General features: G+C 51.4%; 1 protein-coding gene across 2 annotated transcripts in view; it reads left to right on the forward strand.

Moving 5' to 3' along the window:
* Window positions 1-18,926, forward strand: part of Itgb5 (integrin subunit beta 5) — a 118,949-nt gene that overhangs the window by 89,291 nt on the left and 10,732 nt on the right. The gene's annotated exons all lie outside the window — the stretch shown is intronic.

Consider the following 18,926-nt stretch of genomic DNA (forward strand, 5'->3'; position numbering starts at 1 on the left):
TAACCCTTGGGAATGTCTTTGCTCCAGAATGCTGCTCAGTCCGCGTTGCCTGGGAGCCGATCTGCCCGTGCAAATCCATCTGCACAGTTTAATAGCCAGAAACTTCACTTGTCTTCGACGTTGGTTTTTTCCCATCTCTAAAACTGGCCCAACATTGCTTGCTTCTGCCTGCCTTTAAGAATGGAAGGGGGCGATATAAACAAGGAGCCCGAGTGGGCACAGAGCCTAGCGGGCACAGAGCCTAGCGGGCACAGGGCAGTTGGTACAGGATGTGTGAGTAGACCTCTGAAGGGAAAACGTAACGTCTTCCCTCATTTGCTGAATGAATGCACTTTTTGACTCAGCCCCCAGAACCCCGGTTCTGAGTTACTCTCTTGCATTCTAGATTTCTACCAAAGCAAGTGTCCAAAATCCCCCTCCCCCCATCTAACCCTGTGACCCCCGAGGCTGTCATGGGCCATGGGTTGAGAGATTAGAGGGGTACCAAGATCTGACGTTCCCAGGCGAACAGCACAGCAGCTCACTAACTCCCTAAGATGGGGTGCCCTCCCCCCAACACACAAAAGTTACACTCAGCCCTTAAAGAGCACTTGGGAAATGGGAAGTTGATGGAGGGGTAGTCAGGCCGTCTGTGCTCTGTGGTGAGCAGGATTGATAGGGGCCATCTGGCAAACCCATCAAGGGGCTTTTTCCTCCCTCACTATTTCACATGCACCCCACCCCCACCCCCAACCCTCTGTGTTGTCAAGAGAACCGCTTTTCGAGAAAGCGGACAGTCTATTCTTCCGTCTAGAATGTACTGACTGGTAGACAGCGACGTTTAAAATCATCCACGCTTTCATCTCTCTGAGAATTTTTTCCCTAAGTTAGCATCTGTGTCTGGATGTGATTCTGTGTCTTCTCGCTCACCCTCCCTCTCCTCCGGATTACTTTAGTAAATTGCTGATTAGAACATTCTTGACTCTCCATTGGACATCCAGCTAGATCTTCCATCCCTGCTCTGTAAAAGCCACACTAGTTGAAACGTGAAAGCTCTCCCCGGTTTCCTGGAGAGAGGGGTTTCTGCACTTAGGTCATGGTTGGATTCGTTCTTTTAGGACGAGCTTGAAGTAAGCGCTGTTCCAGACGGGGCTTCAATGCCACACGCTCCAGCAGGGAGGGGTACCTCACGCTTCTTGTCTCTCAGACCATCTGGCTGCTTCTGGACACAGCTGAGTGGTGCCGAGCGGTTCCTTCCTCCAGTTCTGGGTACCCTGGTCAGCCCAAGCTTCCGCTCTGGAGCTGCACACACTGGTTTAGGTTCTCTGGGGGTGGCTGCTCTGTTGGGGTTTCCGTGGGAGAGAAAGCCTCTTTCTAAGCACTCTGCTCCTGAAGCTGCTGACTCAGGCCCTCAAAACATCAACCTCAGCATTCTCTGGTACTTCTCCTTACCCCTGGCCCCTGCCGCCCATCCTGGAAGTGGGTCATGTGGTTGAGGTCTGTCTTGGGGGAAGGGGCTGGCCGGTATACTGGATGAAGTTGCCAAAACTGTCCGGGCCAGGATCCACGGGGACACCCAGATAGCCTCCTTCCACTAATCTGGCTCTCCCGCTGTGGGCTTGCAGCCCTTGACCCCTACTGAGAGAGGAGGTGGGAAAATGCAGGAGACTTCGGGTTTGGGATGGGCTTTCCATCATCAAAATGAGCAAGCAGTAAAGAGAGGGAGGCCAGGTCTGGAAGCACGTGAGCAGTAGTTACTGTTCTTGTGACGCGTCCTCACGGGACTGCATGTGCGCCCAGGACTCTCGCTGTGCCTCTCCTCTGGTCTCTAGAAGCAGCAATTTACAGAATAGTCCTGTCTGTCCCCAAACCATTTCCATGTGTAAAAAGAGTTTTATGAGGCCCTTGGGAGGCCTTCTATTCTTCTGATTCTTGGAAAGGGTTGACCCTTCACAGTTGAGAAGAGGTCTGGGTCTCTGCAGTTATTTTTTAATGCAGTAAAAGAGGCTCGCTCAGACTTTGTGCTTCTTGGTGACTTGTGTGCCCAACAGTCATCTCCTGGGCTCTAGGTCACTCTTTTATATGAATTATTTTACATTTAATAATCTGATAGCCAGGCTATCTCTTGGGTCTCATAGAATGAGAAATTTGAAATCAAACCTTTTTGGTCTTATTGACTGTGAGGACCCCAAAGTACATTATAATTGGGTTGTATAATTCACACGCCACCTTTGTTATGTGGTAGATAATGAGAGCCCAAAGGAAACCTGTAGATCTTTCCCAGAGATGGAAAATGGAATATGACACTCAAAGCCAGAGCCAGCATCCAAGAACAGATCCTGGGTCTGCTGACAGGTCTCAGGTAGACTTAAAACAGTTCTTCAGGCCTCTGTAGCTAAAAAGACTCCTGCGATTAAAGGCTCAGCTCTTGGTTTCTAGCTTCTTACCAAATGAAACACCATCCATGACAACATTATTCAGGTATGTCTAAAAGTATTTCTCAATTCACAGAGCTTAAGTAGGCTTCCAAATATAGCCTGTAAGGACAGCTAGTTTACATTTTAAAAAAAAGGTAGGCTGGAGGGTGAGTGGCCGAAGCATGGAAAAGGGGACAATGGTGGGAACTATTTTTCCTCTGAAAGTAGCAGAGTCAGGGTTTGCAGACTGGCAGGTAAACTCGGGAGACTGGTGTGGGAGGCCAGCTCCCACCCTTTAAAGAGTTCCTGTGAGAAGGGAGAGTTAAGAAAATATTAGCTAGAAAGATAGCAAAGAGGAGAAAGAGAGAAACACAGGATAGCTTAGGGAGGACCTGGATCAATACCCAATGGCCCCTTCTGCCTCTTCAAAAGGGCTTTTTATAGCAATGCCAAGGGGCGGGGCAAAAGACCTCCCCTTTGCTAGATCAGAGCACTCGGCACAGCCAAGTGCAGACCCTTCCAAACACCTGGTAACCACACCTGTGGTCAATTCATCCCCTTATGCAGCCCTGCTGGGTAGAGCAAGCTCAGATTCTTGGACTTTGAGTAAGTTCTCTTTAGGAAACTTCTGTGGGTCTCCACAGAGTAAGTAAAAAATAAATAAATAAATAAATAAGACTCAAGTAAGTTGAGCTTAAATGTGAAGGGCTTTAAAGGCCAAGAAAAGAGTTCCTGTGTAGTTAGTTCATGGGTAACAGACGTGGGTGGCATGCCTACCACCAACCACCTCTCTCCCATCTGCTCTTGTCTCTGACCTCAGGCCAGAGCCCAGGGTTTATCAGGTCCCTCCTCCTTCTCCGGGTCCTTACCAACTACTGCCCAGAAACAGGGCGTCAGTCTTAGCCACCACGGGTCGTGAGGGGTATGCACTGATCCTGACCTGAATGGAGTCTTCTGGGAGGAGCATACTGAGAGGCTTCCCTGTCTCTGTGCCAGCCAGCTGTCCCAGAGTCCTCTCTGTAGGCAAATCAGATGCATGTGCATGCGTGTACCACCGTGAGGCCCTCCTGCCTACAAAATGGTGTCACTGTGACTTTAGCCTTATCCCTTCATTCTCATCTGCCATGCATGGAAATTGGATCACAAACTGTTGGCCCCAGATCGGAAGTATTTAGTGACATCCCCCTCCTCATGTCTGTGGTTCTTGATCACTCCTTAATGTGTCTTGTAATTAGCTATCAACATACTATCCCCCCACCAGCTTCACTATGAATTCAAGGAGGGGGATACTCCCAGCCATCAAAAAGACACAGAGCCATACTATAAATAATAAATAAATAGAGGGTGATCAGAAATGTCAGAGCTGGGCATGAAGTTGCACACCTTTAATCCTGGCACTCAGGCAGAGGCAAGTAACTCTGTGAGTTAAGGCCAGGTTGGTCTACATAGCAAATTCCAGACCTACCATAATAAGACCCCATCTCTTCAAAAAAAATGTATTTTTTTTGTTTATTTGATTTTGTGTGTGTGTGTGTGTGTGTGCGTGTGCGTGCGCGTGCGTGCGCGTGCGCGTGCGTGCGCGTGCGCGTGCGTCTGCCTGTGTGTGTGCATTGGGTTCCCTGGAACTGGAGTTATGTATGGTTGTGAGCTGACATGTGGATGCTGGGTCCACTGCAGGAGCAGTAAGCCTTCTTAACCACTGAACCGTCTCATCAGCCACTAGAGAGTGATCCTGTCTTTAAAAAAAAAATGTGGCTTGCCATTCTTACAGATTTCTTTAGAAATATAATTTTCACACTCAAAATCAGTAGCCTGATGGCCATACCTGAGGCTGTGGTCACCGCTTCTGTGACTGCACTGCAATTTACATATTTTAGAAATTAACTTAAATACATTTACTACATATAATGCATGTAGCTTGTCTTTACGTGTGTATTTTGGGAAGATTTTTTTTTTTCCTTTTGGGTTTGGCTTGCGTTATTTCTAAGACGGGCTCTCACCATGTGGCTGACCTGGAACTCAGCTCTCTCTCTGCCTCTGCCTCCCAGGTGCTAGGATTAAATGCATGCACCACTACACCCAGACTCTGTAACTCTTAACAGGACCCACCCACATGCAGCTTCCATGACAAGTTCTTGAACAGCACCTTTTCAATGAGCCAAGATTGAGGCATACTTAATCCCAAAAGGGCCCTCTTGATGGGATTGTCAGTGTTGTGGGCTTCATGTGGAAACTCCGAGAAAATTCAGAATTTTTTTCACATATTTACTCTTATTTGGAGAAACTCATTAATGGTTATGTTAATATGCTACTGTCAGATATAAGAGTACATGCATACAGAGACGTGTATATGCTCACAGACACTCATAGACACACAATTTCAAGAAAAAGGACTCCTCTTCCCAAATGGAAAACATTAGGAACTCTAGTAGCTGCTTCCTCAGTCTCAGGGTTCAGGTAATCTGGGTCTCTCCTGCTGGAGTCAGCCAGCCTCTGGCAGTTTGTGCCTAGAAAAGGCTGTCTGGGAAAGTCAGAGCTGAGTGGTCATAACTTAACCTGGTGCTGCTAAGGACATGTCAGTGATGTCTCCCTCATTGTCATTTTGTTTTAGGCATGTTGCTACCTACTATTCAATAGGAATTCATTATATATACATTGATCATCATCCCTATGCCAAGCATTATATTCTGCATGAATTTCTTAAGATTTTGTTGCCTCTGGAATTTTCCACTGGGGTTGAAGAATGGGCATATAAAACATCGCAAGCTTCCCCCTGCATCTTCTGCATGTTTCTGTGAATTTGAAAGATGAGAATCGGGGTGGGGGCAGGCCGTTCTGAGCACCTGCCTCGCTCTGTGCTCTGAGCTCAGCTCTTGGGAATGGAGTTGTCATACTGCTCAGGTCCTATTTCCAGAAACTTCTTAACAGGTCACCAGTGATTCTGAAAGGGGAATGATCTAAGCATTGGGTCTCCCCTCATCTCCTTTTCTCTCTGTTTAGAAAGGGAAGTATGCAAATAGAAGGCCTCATTCCCAGGACTCTGCCTTTGATCAGGCCTGATCCATAAGCTCATGAAGTTTGGCTCGAGAAGAACATAACGGCATCTAATAAGCAAAAGATGCAAATAGGGAGGCCATGAGGATGCCAACGCTTAGCTCTCTGTCATGCAGGTAGAGGTGCTGTTAGCCATTAAACATCATAGGACAATGGTGTTAGGAAATTGTCAACTCTTAAATTGAGAAGTATGAGAGACCTCTGGTGGTGGAAACAATTATTCCTGGTGTCCTTTTCCTCTCTGTCTCAGGAGACCAGCCAGCAGTTTTGTTTTGGTCCCGATTTTGGGTACTCCAGTACTCTTGATTATTGGCAGGGGCAGGGCAGGATCTGAGGGTGCCTTGTGTCCTTTGGGGTGAGTGTCCCCTCCTCTAGGAGCACTGCCGTTGGAGCACCACCCAGATCCACTTGTTCCCTGGAGTCTGGAATTACTCAGGATGTTTCCCCTCCTCTTTTCTGGGGCACCATTGCCCTCCAAGCTCATCCACAACCCCATCCCACAAAGTCCTTCAGGTGAGCTCAACCGTGTCCCGTACTCAAGTCCTATGCGGGTGCTGCCTGATCCCGCAGAGCTGACCTTAGGCGGCAGGCAGGCGTAATAATGTGAGGAGGCCATCTTAAAGTATTTCTCATGGGGCTGGAGAGATGACTAGGCGGTTAAGAGCACTGGCTGCTCTCACAGGAGACCCAGGTTTGGTTCCCAGTACCTATCCGGCAGCTAATAATTGCCTGTAACTCCAGTTCAAGAGGCTCCCAACGCCATCTTTAAGCACAACTTACGACGTGGGAATAGATGAATGTTAGTGCTTTGCATGCATCACTAGTAAGCACTAAATAAATAAGAAGGAGTTTTGTTTGGTTTGTACCACATGCCTTTCCTAATTGTACCAGTCACACCATAGTAGGTCAATATATATTATCTACTTTGGGGGAAACCGAGGCCCAGAACCTAAGCTAAAGTTCCTTGAAATTAAAAAAAAAAAAAAAAAAAAAAAACAACATTTTTTTTTTAAGAGGTCTTGCTATATTGCCCAGGCTGATCTTACCCACTGGGCTCATATAATCCTCCTGCTTCAACCTCCAGACTAGCTGGGAGGTCTACATCACCCTGTCTCACCTGCTCCTTGTGGTTCCTGGCCATAGAGCCTTGAACTGCCTTTTGCATTGTGGCCATTTCCTCCAATGGTTTTTTTAGAATAGCTTCCACCTCTGCCCAAACCTCTGGATTCCTCATTGAGCCCTCAAGGCCATCACCCTAGCATCGAGCCCACGTTTTATTGCATATTCTTTTTTTTTTTTTTTTGGTTTTTCGAGACAGGGTTTCTCTGTGTAGCTTTGCGCCTTTCCTGGGACTCACTTGGTAGCCCAGGCTGGCCTCGAACTCACAGAGATCCGCCTGGCTCTGCCTCCCGAGTGCTGGGATTAAAGGCGTGCGCCACCACCGCCCGGCTTGAGCCCACGTTTTAAGTCTTACCTAGTTAGTCTTTATCTTGGTCAAAATTTTAGGAACTCCTTTGCCTGTTTTCCTCAAATGAATCTCTCTATAGCCAGATTCCGTGGCTCGCAGCAGACCAGGGCTGAAGGACACATGTGGGCAAGGCACTGAACAAGGTACCCATTGTGTCGCTCGTGACTCTCATTTGAGGAAGGCACAGGGTGTTCCTCTCTGGGTTTGGCGGATGTCTGGCTGTTGATATTGATTATGTTGGGCCCGCTTTCTGTAAGTGAACCTTTTTTAGCCTGGACTTGTGAGGTGAGCAGCCACCAAGCTTATGGAGTTGTTCCGGCCCTGCTCCAACACTATTGTACAATTATAAATCCTGCTGCAGAGGAGCTGAGGAGGATGCTGTGAACCATATCCTCATTGAGTCTGGCCTCAGGCCTTGGTCCAAGAATCTCCCTCCCCTGACCCTAGTGGGCTCTTCTCTGACCGGCCGCCTTCCAGCTATCTGCTGCCCCAACCCGGCTCCTGGCAGCCAGGCTGCAGTGTGGCCTGCACATAGGACATTTCAGACCCATTCTGTCCAGTGACAAAGCTACACCAGTCTCAGTGGCCAGTTTGGGGTGGAACTGGGCAGTGGTTCACCAACTGCAATGGTATGACAATTTTTCAGTGGTGTGACCAAGAAGGCGGTGAGTTCACACTCTCCAGACGTGGCCCGTATCTTCCCCAAGATGTGGAGCTGGGGTCCCTCTGTTTCTTTTGGCGACAGCCTTCTGTTTCTCTTTCTGAGTCAGCACTCTTGGAGCCTTGACAAGGACTGTGGTATATTTTACCCAGGAGTTTGCAGACTTCTTTGAAACTGGAAAGGAGAGTTCATTAAAGAATATAGGATTTTTTTTCCCCCTTCTTTCCTTCACTGCCATAATCTCCCCAGGACAGAGAGCTGGTCCAGAAGTCAGGCCCTTTCCCTGCCTTCCTCATGGATGATAATATTATCATCATGGACCTCAGGAGCCAAGGCCAGGAAGGCCGTGGTATTCTTTGGGAGCTCTGTGGTGTTGGCAATGGAGTCTTAGCTTCCAGGACAGTGCTGTGATAGCAAAGTATTGTGGGAGTTTACAGAAACGTGGCCTTAAAGCAGTGCCACCCTGTTTTGTCATAGTGACCACGGTTTGCTCCCCAGACACGGGGATGTAGTCCAGACACATGAAAAGCAGAGGGTGAGAGCCACCCCTGGGGAAACACCATCAGCTGGCAGTAGTGGGGACTGGTTTGTCAACAGTCAGCCAAGGACAGAGGAGTGGCTGGCCCAGAGTGAGTCACTGTGTGACTGCCAGCTGATGTGCGAGTGCTGGGAGATGGGAACATTGTGTAGGAACAAACGGGGGGCCGGGGGAAGGCCTGTGATTTCTGTTTGACCATGGGAAAGGAAGGAGAATCTTCAGTTCTCTTCTTGGTGGTACCCCCAAAGCCTCTGGATTTCGTGGATGTCTGTTGATAATTTGAACTGTCCCAAGGGTCATGTTGAAGTATGTAGGAATCAATGGTAATTGGTGTTTAGTAATGTCAATTTTTTTTTAATTTTTATTTTATGTACATTGTTTTTTTGTTTGTTTGTTTGTTTTTTGCCTGCATATATGTCTGTATGAGGGTGTTGGATCCCCTGGAACTGGAGTTACAGACAGTTGTGAGCTGCCATGTGGGTGCTGGGAATTGAACCCCGGTCCGTCTAGAAAAGCAGTCAGTGCTCTTAACCGCTGAGCCATCTCTCCAGCCCAATAATGTCACTTTCTTTCTTTCTTTCTTTCTTTTTTCTTTTTTTTTTTTTTTTTTTTTTTTTCTGAGACAGGGTTTCTCTGTGTAGTTTTTGGTGTCTGTCCTAGATCTCACTCTGTAGACCAGGCTGGCCTCGAACTCACAGAGATCCACCTGGCTCTGCCTCCCGAGTGCTGGGATTAAAGGTGTGTGCCACCACCCCCTGGATGTCACTTTCTTTATGTTCATCATTGGGAGTCTCTTTCCCCAGGCCTTGAGGTATGTCCAGCCCTCAGCAGTACATACTCAGTGTCCTCTGAGGGCCGGAAGCCATGCTAGGCACTGGTCACACACACACATACAAGTTTATCAGTGTGGGGGCTGATGGGATCAGGAACACAAACCACCAAGTATTGCACTCTCCTGTTAAGTCAGCTGTTTGGGTTTTGTGAGCCAGGGTTCCATTGCACATCCCTTGCTGGCCTGGAATGCGCCGTATAGGCCAGGCTGGCCTCAAAACTGTGTCGATCCTCCTGCCTCTGCCAACCGAGTGCCGAGAATACAGGTATCTGCCACCATGTCTGACTGTGGTCAGCTTTCAGACATATTCCAGTCTGAAGGGAGGAGGAGAAAGGAGGCGGGAGCGGGGAGGGAAGAGGAAAGGAGGGGGGGAGGGAGGAGGGCGAGAGAATGAATATGGAAGTCAGAAAAGCAAAGTAGAACTGCCCCCATCAAGTGCCCTGTTCACTAGCAGCTCATCGTGCCTCTCTGTCCACAGCATGTTTCTCAGAACAGTTGTACGAAGGGGCTGTCTCCACTGGTCGCCTCCCCCTCAGCCCTGAACTCAGTCCCATTTGGGCCCAACCCTCCTGGTCTCCTTCACCCGTGTCCTCTTTTCCTGCCTTCAGCCTCCTCCAGCCAGCTGCCAGGGTTCTCTGGGGATCACCCTCGGGGGTGCCTCCAGCAACCCTAGATTGCTCAGCCGCGCACACGCGCCCTCCTCCTGAGTTCTGGGAGCTTCTTGCAAGCCTGTACTCTAGCATGACCCAGCTGAACTCTGTTCTTCCTCCCAGCAAGGCTCTCCTAGGTGTCTGTGTCTCCCCTTTGGTTCGTCTAGTGTGAGGCAGAAGCCTAGACGCTGCCCTGCTTCCCGCCTTCTGACCTGACCTTTCCTATCCCGCCTTCTCCCCAGCCTTTCCATCCGTCTGCCCTGACCCTTCCTATCCTGTCTTCTCCCCAGCCTTTCCATCCGTCTGCCCTGACCCTTCCTATCCCGCCTTCTCCCCAGCCTTTCCATCCGTCTGCCCTGACCCTTCCTACTCCTCTGAAGTCCGTTCCTCCCCTCTGCTGCTACCCCAGCATGCGCTGTCCACACTGCAGCCAGAGTGATGGCCAACGTGAGACTCCGCATGTGTCCAGACCCTGAGACGCCTAAAGACATGGGCAGGTGGAGGGAGGCCGGGGGGGGGGGGGGGGGGGGGGCGGCGGCGGCGGCAGCGGCGGCGGTCTCCCATGCAGGTGTGCATGAGGTGGACATGCAGGTGTGATATCCCGAGGAAGAACAGCCGCTGTCTCGTAAGCAGAAGCGTGCTTCCGCCTGGTTCATATTCCAGTTGAGATCACAGAGGGCAGTGATCCCGGAAGCAGGGGCAGACACAGCATGGGAATGGGGAGAGAGGGGACCTGGTGCTCTGGGAAGCTGGGGTCCTCTAGGTCATAGGAGTTCCTCCTCAGGCAGCTTGGCCCTGAAGGTCCTTAGCCACCGTCCCCCCTCCCACCCCATCCCTAGGGATCCCCAGCTTAACTGTTCTCTGTCTCTCACGGGTTCACTGCCTTCCCCCCTTCCCCTCCCGGCTGCCCGCTGTCTTGCAACTTCAGATTCCCCTCTGAAGCGGCTGCTAACTTCCATCTCAGATGCCCTCCCTCCTCCGCTCTCTCTATGATTAATGGTTAATGGAGGCCTGCCCTGGCCTCCCAGCCCGGCACACACCAGCAGCAGCTGTGGTGGTTCCTCCACCACCATCAACTTGGCCATCCCTGTTCAACAGAGAAGATGAGGGAGGCCAAGGCTGACGTGGTGCCTCTGGTGGGATGAGCCGGGCGTGTGCATGAGGCTACACCATCTTCACGATATCATGCTTTGAACCCCTGAGGGCCAGCCTGGTCTATATAGCGAGTTCCAGGCTAGCCAGGGCTAAATAATGAGACACTATCTTAAACAGACAAAAAAAAAAAGGATAGACTCCTGTAGCCAAGTGTTCCACCACTGAACTCTATCCCAGGACCACCTGAGAACAGACTCCAGCGTCAAACAAATGTGCTTCATATCCCCGCCATGCGCCAACTGTGTAGCTTTGGGGAACTTACTTGGCCTCTCTGTTTTTCAGTTCCCACACACCTGTTAAAATGACGGTAATAACTGTCCTCACTACATGGAGTTACTGGGTAGACTGAGGTGTTGTGTACATTGCTTCTAGTGATGTAGCTTCCTCCACTAGGCCCCACACCGTCCCAAGGCCCCGGAGAACCAGCCTTAAACACAGGCACCTTGGGGACACGGTCCAGGTGTGGCACTGGCTGGCTGGTTGCCAGTGTGCAGTCATCTGTTCTGAGGAGATTTCTGTGGCCTCATCTAAGCGGCATTGGATGTCACAGCAAACTGTCCACCTCTGGTTCGTGCTCACAGAGCCTTCCCGCACCCTGCAAGGTAGACGGGCACTCTCTCTCCCTTACTGTGGGAGGCAGTGGTCTGGCCAGGCCAGCCAGTGAGTGCTGAGATCGCCAAGGACACGGGCCAGGGCTCTCTCAGTGAGGCTGGCTTAAACCAGCTATGCCCTGCGTCCCTGTGGGAGGGGCTGCCCTGAGCTCAGGAGACCTTGGTGAGGAAGCCTTGTCTCCAGCATTTATCTCCTTGCAGCTAAGAGCCCTGTGAGGGAGCTGGAAAGATCCCGTGCCTCTCAGAAGCCCTCTGTCTTGGCTCTTTCTGTAACGGAGAATCTGTGCAGGCCAGGGAAGTATCAAACAGTGGGGGAGGACCAGAGTCGGAGACACCCTGGCCAGCCAGGGACACCTGAGGACATCGAAGGTCCATTACATAACTCGAGCCTGTTTGTCAACAGAGAACCAGGAGTAGTGTGTCTCCGGAGGGATTTCCCCTTCCTGTTCCAAGTCCCAGATGGAGTCCTGCGTGTGTGTCTAGGCACAGTCAATTCACCTGAGAAGACTTCGAACAGCCTGGCATCAGAGTGCTCAGGATGCCTGAGGGAGGGGGATGCTTCCCGCTCTTCCTTCCCACAGGCACAGAGGGAGACTGTGGGCTCTGGCTTGGGGTATTGCAGACATGCACACACACATGCACACACACATACACACACACACACACACACACACACACACACACGCACGCACGCACGCACGCACGCACGCACGCACGCACGCACGCACACAGCATATCAAGTGGCCACCTTGGTTCCCTGTTCTCACGAGAGTTGCTGGGAGACCTCCACCTTGCCTGAAGGTTTCGCTCAGATGTCTGGAACAGCAGTGAGGCTGGACTTGCGGTACCAGGGAAGTTACCCCAGAAGGGCCAGGTCCTCCAACCACACATATTCCCTCTCTTTCTTTAACCACTTCCTGTGTACGGGCCTGTTCTGAGGCCAAGGAGGACTGTGGGAGATTGGAAGCTGATTGGGAGATTGGCTGTGGCAGAGAGGGCTTGAGAGTGGGAAGGTGACCTCGAGCTCAGAGCTGTGAGGAGAGAAGAGGCAGGCGCACCCATGGGGCAGGGGGGGGGGGGGATGAGGAGGGGGTTTGTAGACATATGAGGATGAGATGAGAGGGAGAGGGACCTTGAAGAGAAGGGACGCTTCCAGGCTGAGGGCCATCTTCCCTTCAGCCTTCCCACAGCCGGAATGGGGGAGGGAGCCAGTGGATTCCAGAACCAGAACAGGAGGAGCTGGCTTTGAAGGTTGTGACTTCTGCCTGCTTGAGACTCTTTGGAATTGAGCATAGGAAGACGAGAACCATCCTCGGCACTGTCTTCCAGCCTGTGGGTGAAACAGAGCAGGAGCTTCTTTTGTGGGCCTGGAACTGAGGACCTGCCTCCAGGGTCAGGCTAGCAGCCTGGCTTGCCTCCCTTCGCTGATTCAAAGTTTATCTTCGAGCTGGAACATGCTGGTGCTGAGGACACCAGGGGCCTTCCCCGGCAGGGCTCAGTCGGCCTTTGTGTGGTGAGGCACTCCACCTAGACTCGTGGCCGTGGTCCAGCAGTTCTACCAGGCCCTGGCACTGGCAGGCGGCGTGGGCACTTGGTCCTGGGCATCGCTGCCTCAGCTTGGGTGTGGACCAGGTAATCCGTGGGAACTTCTTCCAGCTTCGCAGGCTTTCGATCAGATTGGCAGGAAGCCCCCCTCCTGCACTGCCGTGACAATCGGGACGAGGAAGCTGGCGTCTCCTGAATGCCAAGCATGCTGAGGTGTTTTATACAGGTTGGCTTACCTCACAGGGCTACCCAGTACGGAGGCATTCCTACTAGCCTCATTTAGAAGCCAAGACATGAGGCTTCAGTGCCAGCAGATGGAGGATGGGGCGGGGAGGCAGGCCAGAGTCTGATCCCAGAATCCTGCTGACTGTGGCCTCAAGTTCTAGGTGTTTCATTGTGTTCCCCACTTCTCTTCCATGGCCAACCTCTTCCATGGCCAACCTCAGCCGTGAAAGTCCCGCCCTTGCTTGTCCTGAGTCTGATGTCTCTGTGAGCACAGTGGGCCAGGGAGACTGGGCAGCGCCTCCACTCTACTTAGGAATGCCTCTCTGCCCAGCTTTCAGATCCTCTGCTGTTCTTGTCACTGACATGTTCCCCCGGCTCCTGAAGTCCTCGGTGCCTGCCTCATAGCTTTCCTTTCTGTCTGAGCCCCCCTGTTCGGGGGCAGCCAGTTCTGCCTTTCATTTCCACAGCATTGCCACCAAGTGTCATTTGGACAGGAAAGGAAACACCATCGGAGAGCTTAGAGACTTGTCCAAGTTCACAGTACACGGAGAGGATTGGCATGTGGTCCAGCCCAAGCCCCTCCAGCTTTCCACCATCCATTCTCCTCATTATCTTCAGCTCCGCCCCTCTGGGCATCTCACAGAGGCACAGCCATGGCCTCGGTCTTCTCTCCTGCCAGGCTGTGATTTCTTTCAGAGTTTGGTTTCCTAAGTTTCCCTCTCTCAGAAGAATGCTCTGCAGTCCTCACGCTTGCTTCCCATCCCGTCCTCTCCAGCTTGCCTGCAGCGGGTGTCTGTGCTCACAGCCCCACATGCTAGCCTGCCTGCTGGACCTTGTCCTGGGACCCCCATTAGCGCACACACATCCCCGCTCGACCTTCTTCACCTCCATGAAGCATTGATGCTGAGTTTCCTCTCGCTGGCTCCTTGGCCTTCTGGACCACTGCCTCCCCAACTCCAGCCCCGGCCTCTGAATAGCCAATATTCTGTTTGGTAAAAGCCGCAGGAAGACTTGGCCTGCCGCCCACACAAGCACTGTTTTGTGAATTCTGTAGAGCTGAATTTCTGTATAAATAGGCACATTTACAACTTCCTGTCCATTTAGCTGCCCATCATCCTGACAGGGGAGGCGCTGATCATAAGTTACATGTGTAGCAATTCATGGCAGCGCTTACACTGTCAAGTATCCCCTCTCTGTGTGTGATGGAAACATATTTATGTCTGCCCGATAGTGAATAGGCGCCATTGAATTCAGGGCCCTCTGTCCCAATAGTGTTATCATTTGGCTTGATTTTGAGGAAGAAGCCTCACGTTAGGTCCTCTGGGCCCTCTTAACCCTGGTGATTGATGGTTATTGATCCTGGGAACAGGGGCCAAATGCTGCTCATCATTTTTTTTTTAATTTATTTATTATGTATATAGTGTTCTGCCTGCATGCATGCCAGAAGAGGGCACCAGATCTCATTATAGGTGGCTGTGAGCCATCACGTGGTTACTGGGAATTGAACTCATGACCTCTGGAAGAACAGACGATGCTCTTAACCTCTGAGCCATCTTTCCAGCCCCCTGCTCATCATTTTAATACACACATTTCTTAGGGCACTAGAGGGCAAAGCTGTGTAGATATGAAGATGTGGAAGATGTTTGAGAATTGGACGTTGGAATAAGGATACGCTGATCAGACCTGTGGGTCTGGATGCTAAGCAAGTTACACTTCCTAAAGGAGACTGGAAGACTTGAAGCCAAGATGACAAGTAGTTACCAGTTCCCAGTTAACCTGCTTTGTAGCACTGTGGTGTGGGCTCTGGGGCCCAGCCCGCCTCCCTGGGAAAGATCCCTGTTATTAGATAGACTGACTGCCTCCCTGGGAAAGATCCCTGTTATTAGACAGACTGACAGCCAGTGCGAAGGAGGACACAGAGGCCGATACCACATCTTCACATAAGCACTTTTAGCTTTTACGTGTGATATGTGGTGCTGGGGATGGAAGCCCAGGCCCTGTGCATGTTGGGCAAGGGCTGTACCACCAACCCCCCCCCCCCAGCTCTTTTGCTATCTTTAAAAGGCAGTGAGCAGCCAAGGGGTTACCAAACTGTAACTATTCGAGTCTCTACTGGGGACAAAACTCCCTTAAGGACATGAGTGGTGGTGGCCTCCACGGTGTCACCAAGTACAGGCCTTGGCGGTCCTTTCTCTTTCGGTTTTCTTTGAGTTTGCTTTGGAATCCTCAAATACTGGAAGCCGCAAAGCCGCGTGTGGGGATTTTCTGTGTCCCACATCCCCTCCATCCACTACCGTTCCCAGCCCTCTCCCAGGCAGGCCGGACTCTTCACATGCTACTTCACAGCTGCTGTTTTTGCTTGTCATGTCCGCACTGCACCGAGGTAGGGGACGCTTTGGGGACACATTGGGTCTCTGGTGGGTCTTGTTCCCTCCAAGAGCCATGGCCACCTCTCCTGTACCGCCAGCATCCCCCAGCGCTTGCTCTCTGAAGAGCCATGGCGACCTCTCCTGTATCGCCAGCATCCCCCAGCACTTGCTCTCTGAAGAGCTACGACGACCTCTCCTGTATCGCCAGCATCCCCCAGCGCTTGCTCTCTGAAGAGCCATGGCGACCTCTCCTGTACCGCCAGCATCCCCCAGCGCTTGCTCTCTGGAGCTGGAACCCACTCGGCTACCGGACCCTTGGGCTGGGTGTGTGGAGCACTAAGACCTGTGGGATATCAGATGGGCTCACAAGCCAAGTGGGGCTCCTTTGCTGCTCCGCCATCACGGTGAGAATACAGAGCTCCGCGAGCCTCTGCCGAGAGTGCCCGTCCTATAGCAAGGCGACCCTTGCATGTGGATGTTTGGTCACCAGAAAATCAAGACTTCCTTCCCTCTGGCACACACATTGGGTTTCAAACCCAGCCCTGCCGTGGAGTGATTGCACACCTCCAAAACTCTGAGATCTTGGGATGTTGTTTGAAATTACATGTGGATCACTTTCTAATGCTGCCAAGCACAGAGGCAGAGAGGAAAAAGTGTGTGTCAAGGAAACGGCTCCTAGTGCTGGGAAGTGTATTGCCAGCCATGCCTCCTGCGGCTCTTACACCCTTGCTTTATGGAAGGTTGTGATGTGTGAGCTATTGGAGCCTGTCAGGACCATATCGTATAATTGTTCCCTGGCTAAACTGGGGGTGCATACAGCTACTTGGGAGATGGAGGCAGGAGGATCAGGGCTCCAAGGCCAGCCTGGACTATAGTGTGAATTCAAGGCAGCGTGGGTAACTTAGTGAAAGCCTGTCTCAGGTTAGAAAATGAAAAATGAAGCTCTCCCCTAAGGTAGACTCTGAAATGCATATATATATATATATATATATATATATATATATATATATTATACACACACACATATATATGATGAATGGGTAGATATGCTAAAGCTACATGTGGTACCCACTGGCAGAGTATGGTGTGGATGTCCGCAGCAAAGTCTTCACCTTTTCTGCAGGTTTCCCATAATGAAATGCTGAGCAAAGGTTGCCTTGAGCCATGAACCACTTGAATTTAATTTGACTAACACAGCCCCTGGGGTGAGAACAAGAAGCAGGGGTTGTGTATGGTGGATCCATTTCATCTTTGAAGACTCCTGTGGGTTGGGTTGCCGTTGTTCAGGTCACAAGCTGGTGGAGAGACAGTGGTCACCCTGAACCCCCTGAGTCTGTGACCTTGTACGGTCACTTTCTTGTGGCATCCATATCACATGCCAGCTCCTGTGTGGTGTGAGATGCATTCCTCAGCTTCCTCCTGGCCTGCCTGCCTGGCATTCTTCCCTTCCCAGAGGCCTGGCCATATGCCTCAGCACCACCAATGAAATGCCCTGTGGCTCGGAGCCCTAGGGTGAGTAGAGAGGCTGTCGTGTGAAGGAGGGTTAGGACACAGGGACACTCCAGACGGTCCCCTTGTCCCTTGCAGGTGGTGGGCACTCCAGAGCACATGAGCCAGAGGAAGAGGACCAGGAATTTGTGTGACTGACAAAGAGTCTTTCCAAAGTTAGATTGTAACCTATATTATAGACCGGATTCATTAGTGATCAAGAGCATGCTGGATTCCAGCGTCAGAATAACTGACTCCAAAAGGCAGGTGAACACATTGAGCTCCACCATGACGACGCCCAAAGCTGTGCTCTCCCGTCTAGCACTCATTTATGGGTGGAGACTCAGTACATGCAAACTCCTGGTTTTCTGGATGTCAGCCTTAGCCACAGGGTACCAGGAGGAAGATGTGGCGCTGAAACGGTGAACTTTTTAAGATGAGCCATTCAGCGGGTGGAGAGATGGCTCATTGGTTAAGATCACCTGCTCTTCTTGCAGAACTAGAGTTCGGTTCCCAACTGCCGTGTCAGGAGGCTCACAACAGTCTGTAATGTCCAGCTCTGAGGGATCCGGTACCCTCTTCTGGATCTGTGGACTCCCATCCACGTATGCCCCTAACCACACACACAGGAGATACACGAATAAAAATAACCCTTCGGAAAAGTGAGCCATTTACAGCACTGGAAGATTGCGATCCCCAGAGGACCAAGGATACAGCTTGTGTCCGTGCTTTTCAGGGCACTCACGGTTGTGCCCAGCAGGTACTCACACAGTGATGCTGCTGCCCCTGATGCTTGCGGAACCTTGAGGCAGCGCCTCCATGTGCCAAACAGCTAATCTACAATAGCTGTGCTTAATGAAGGAGTGCATTTGCCTAGGCATCTAGCAAGCAGTAAGTAGCAGATAGATAGCAAAAAACATCACATTGGGCACCTAAACCACCCAACAGAGAAGACTGGAGGAGCCTGATGGCATGCCAACATCATCAGATCTGCCGAGACTTCCTATGGAGAGTCCCAGGCAGAGCAGCGTGCTCTCTGGGGATGCGCTTGCGCTTCTCCCCACCGCGGGGCATTTTTATACCACGGGGCAAACAGGAGTAACCTCTGTTGGAGACGGTTGACCTTCCAGCTCTTCCCAAGGGCACAATATCTGAAACACCCCTAGCTATTTGCTGTCCCAGGGCCAGGGGGCCAGCCCGCTCAGGACATTTTCAGAGGACGTTTGAAATAGACGTGCTCCTGTTCTCAAGAGGCCGCTTTTTGCAAGCGCATGGCAGTGTGCCAATATGCTTTCATTTCTATGACACCTCCTCCCTGACAGGCTGGGGACAGGACCCCTCCAGCAAGAACTAGGTTGTCCCCAGTAGGTTCTCACGATGGCCAAAGCCTGCTCTGGGAGGCAGTGGGGCAGGAGAAGAGTTCACCCCAAGGACACGGGACTGACTCCCTCCCTGCAACTGGCTGAGTGACCTTCCGTGAGCTGTCTCTTCTGTCTGTCAGCTCCATCTCTCATGAGTTGGACCTGCCTTGTGGGTGACTGTGAGGACGGGTGGAGCAGACAGCATCACATCAGTGCCAGACATGGATACAAGAGTGCCAGTGAGGGCTGAGGCTCCACAGCCCTCCGTCTGGAGACGGCAGGGCCCTGGGGGCCAGGGTCAGAAGTCAGCATCTCACTAGGACTGCGGAAGCATGGCTATGCTTGGTTTTGGTTGGACCTGTAACAAATCCGTATGTTTTGTGCATCCCGGCAGTCTGGATCTATTCTCCGAGAGCGCTGGAGGTCAGACAGCCGAGTTTGTTTGCCCTGGTTGGTCAGAGTGCCCGCATGGCTGTACTCCCTCACAGCCCGGGAGGCGCTAGGTCCTTCCAGCTTCTGGGCTATACTCCTTGCATTTTTTGGTTATCATCTTCAAAGCCAGCTATCGGGTGT

This window comes from Peromyscus maniculatus, chromosome 12 (assembly GCF_049852395.1).
Source record: "Peromyscus maniculatus bairdii isolate BWxNUB_F1_BW_parent chromosome 12, HU_Pman_BW_mat_3.1, whole genome shotgun sequence".
NCBI lineage: Eukaryota > Metazoa > Chordata > Mammalia > Rodentia > Cricetidae > Peromyscus > Peromyscus maniculatus.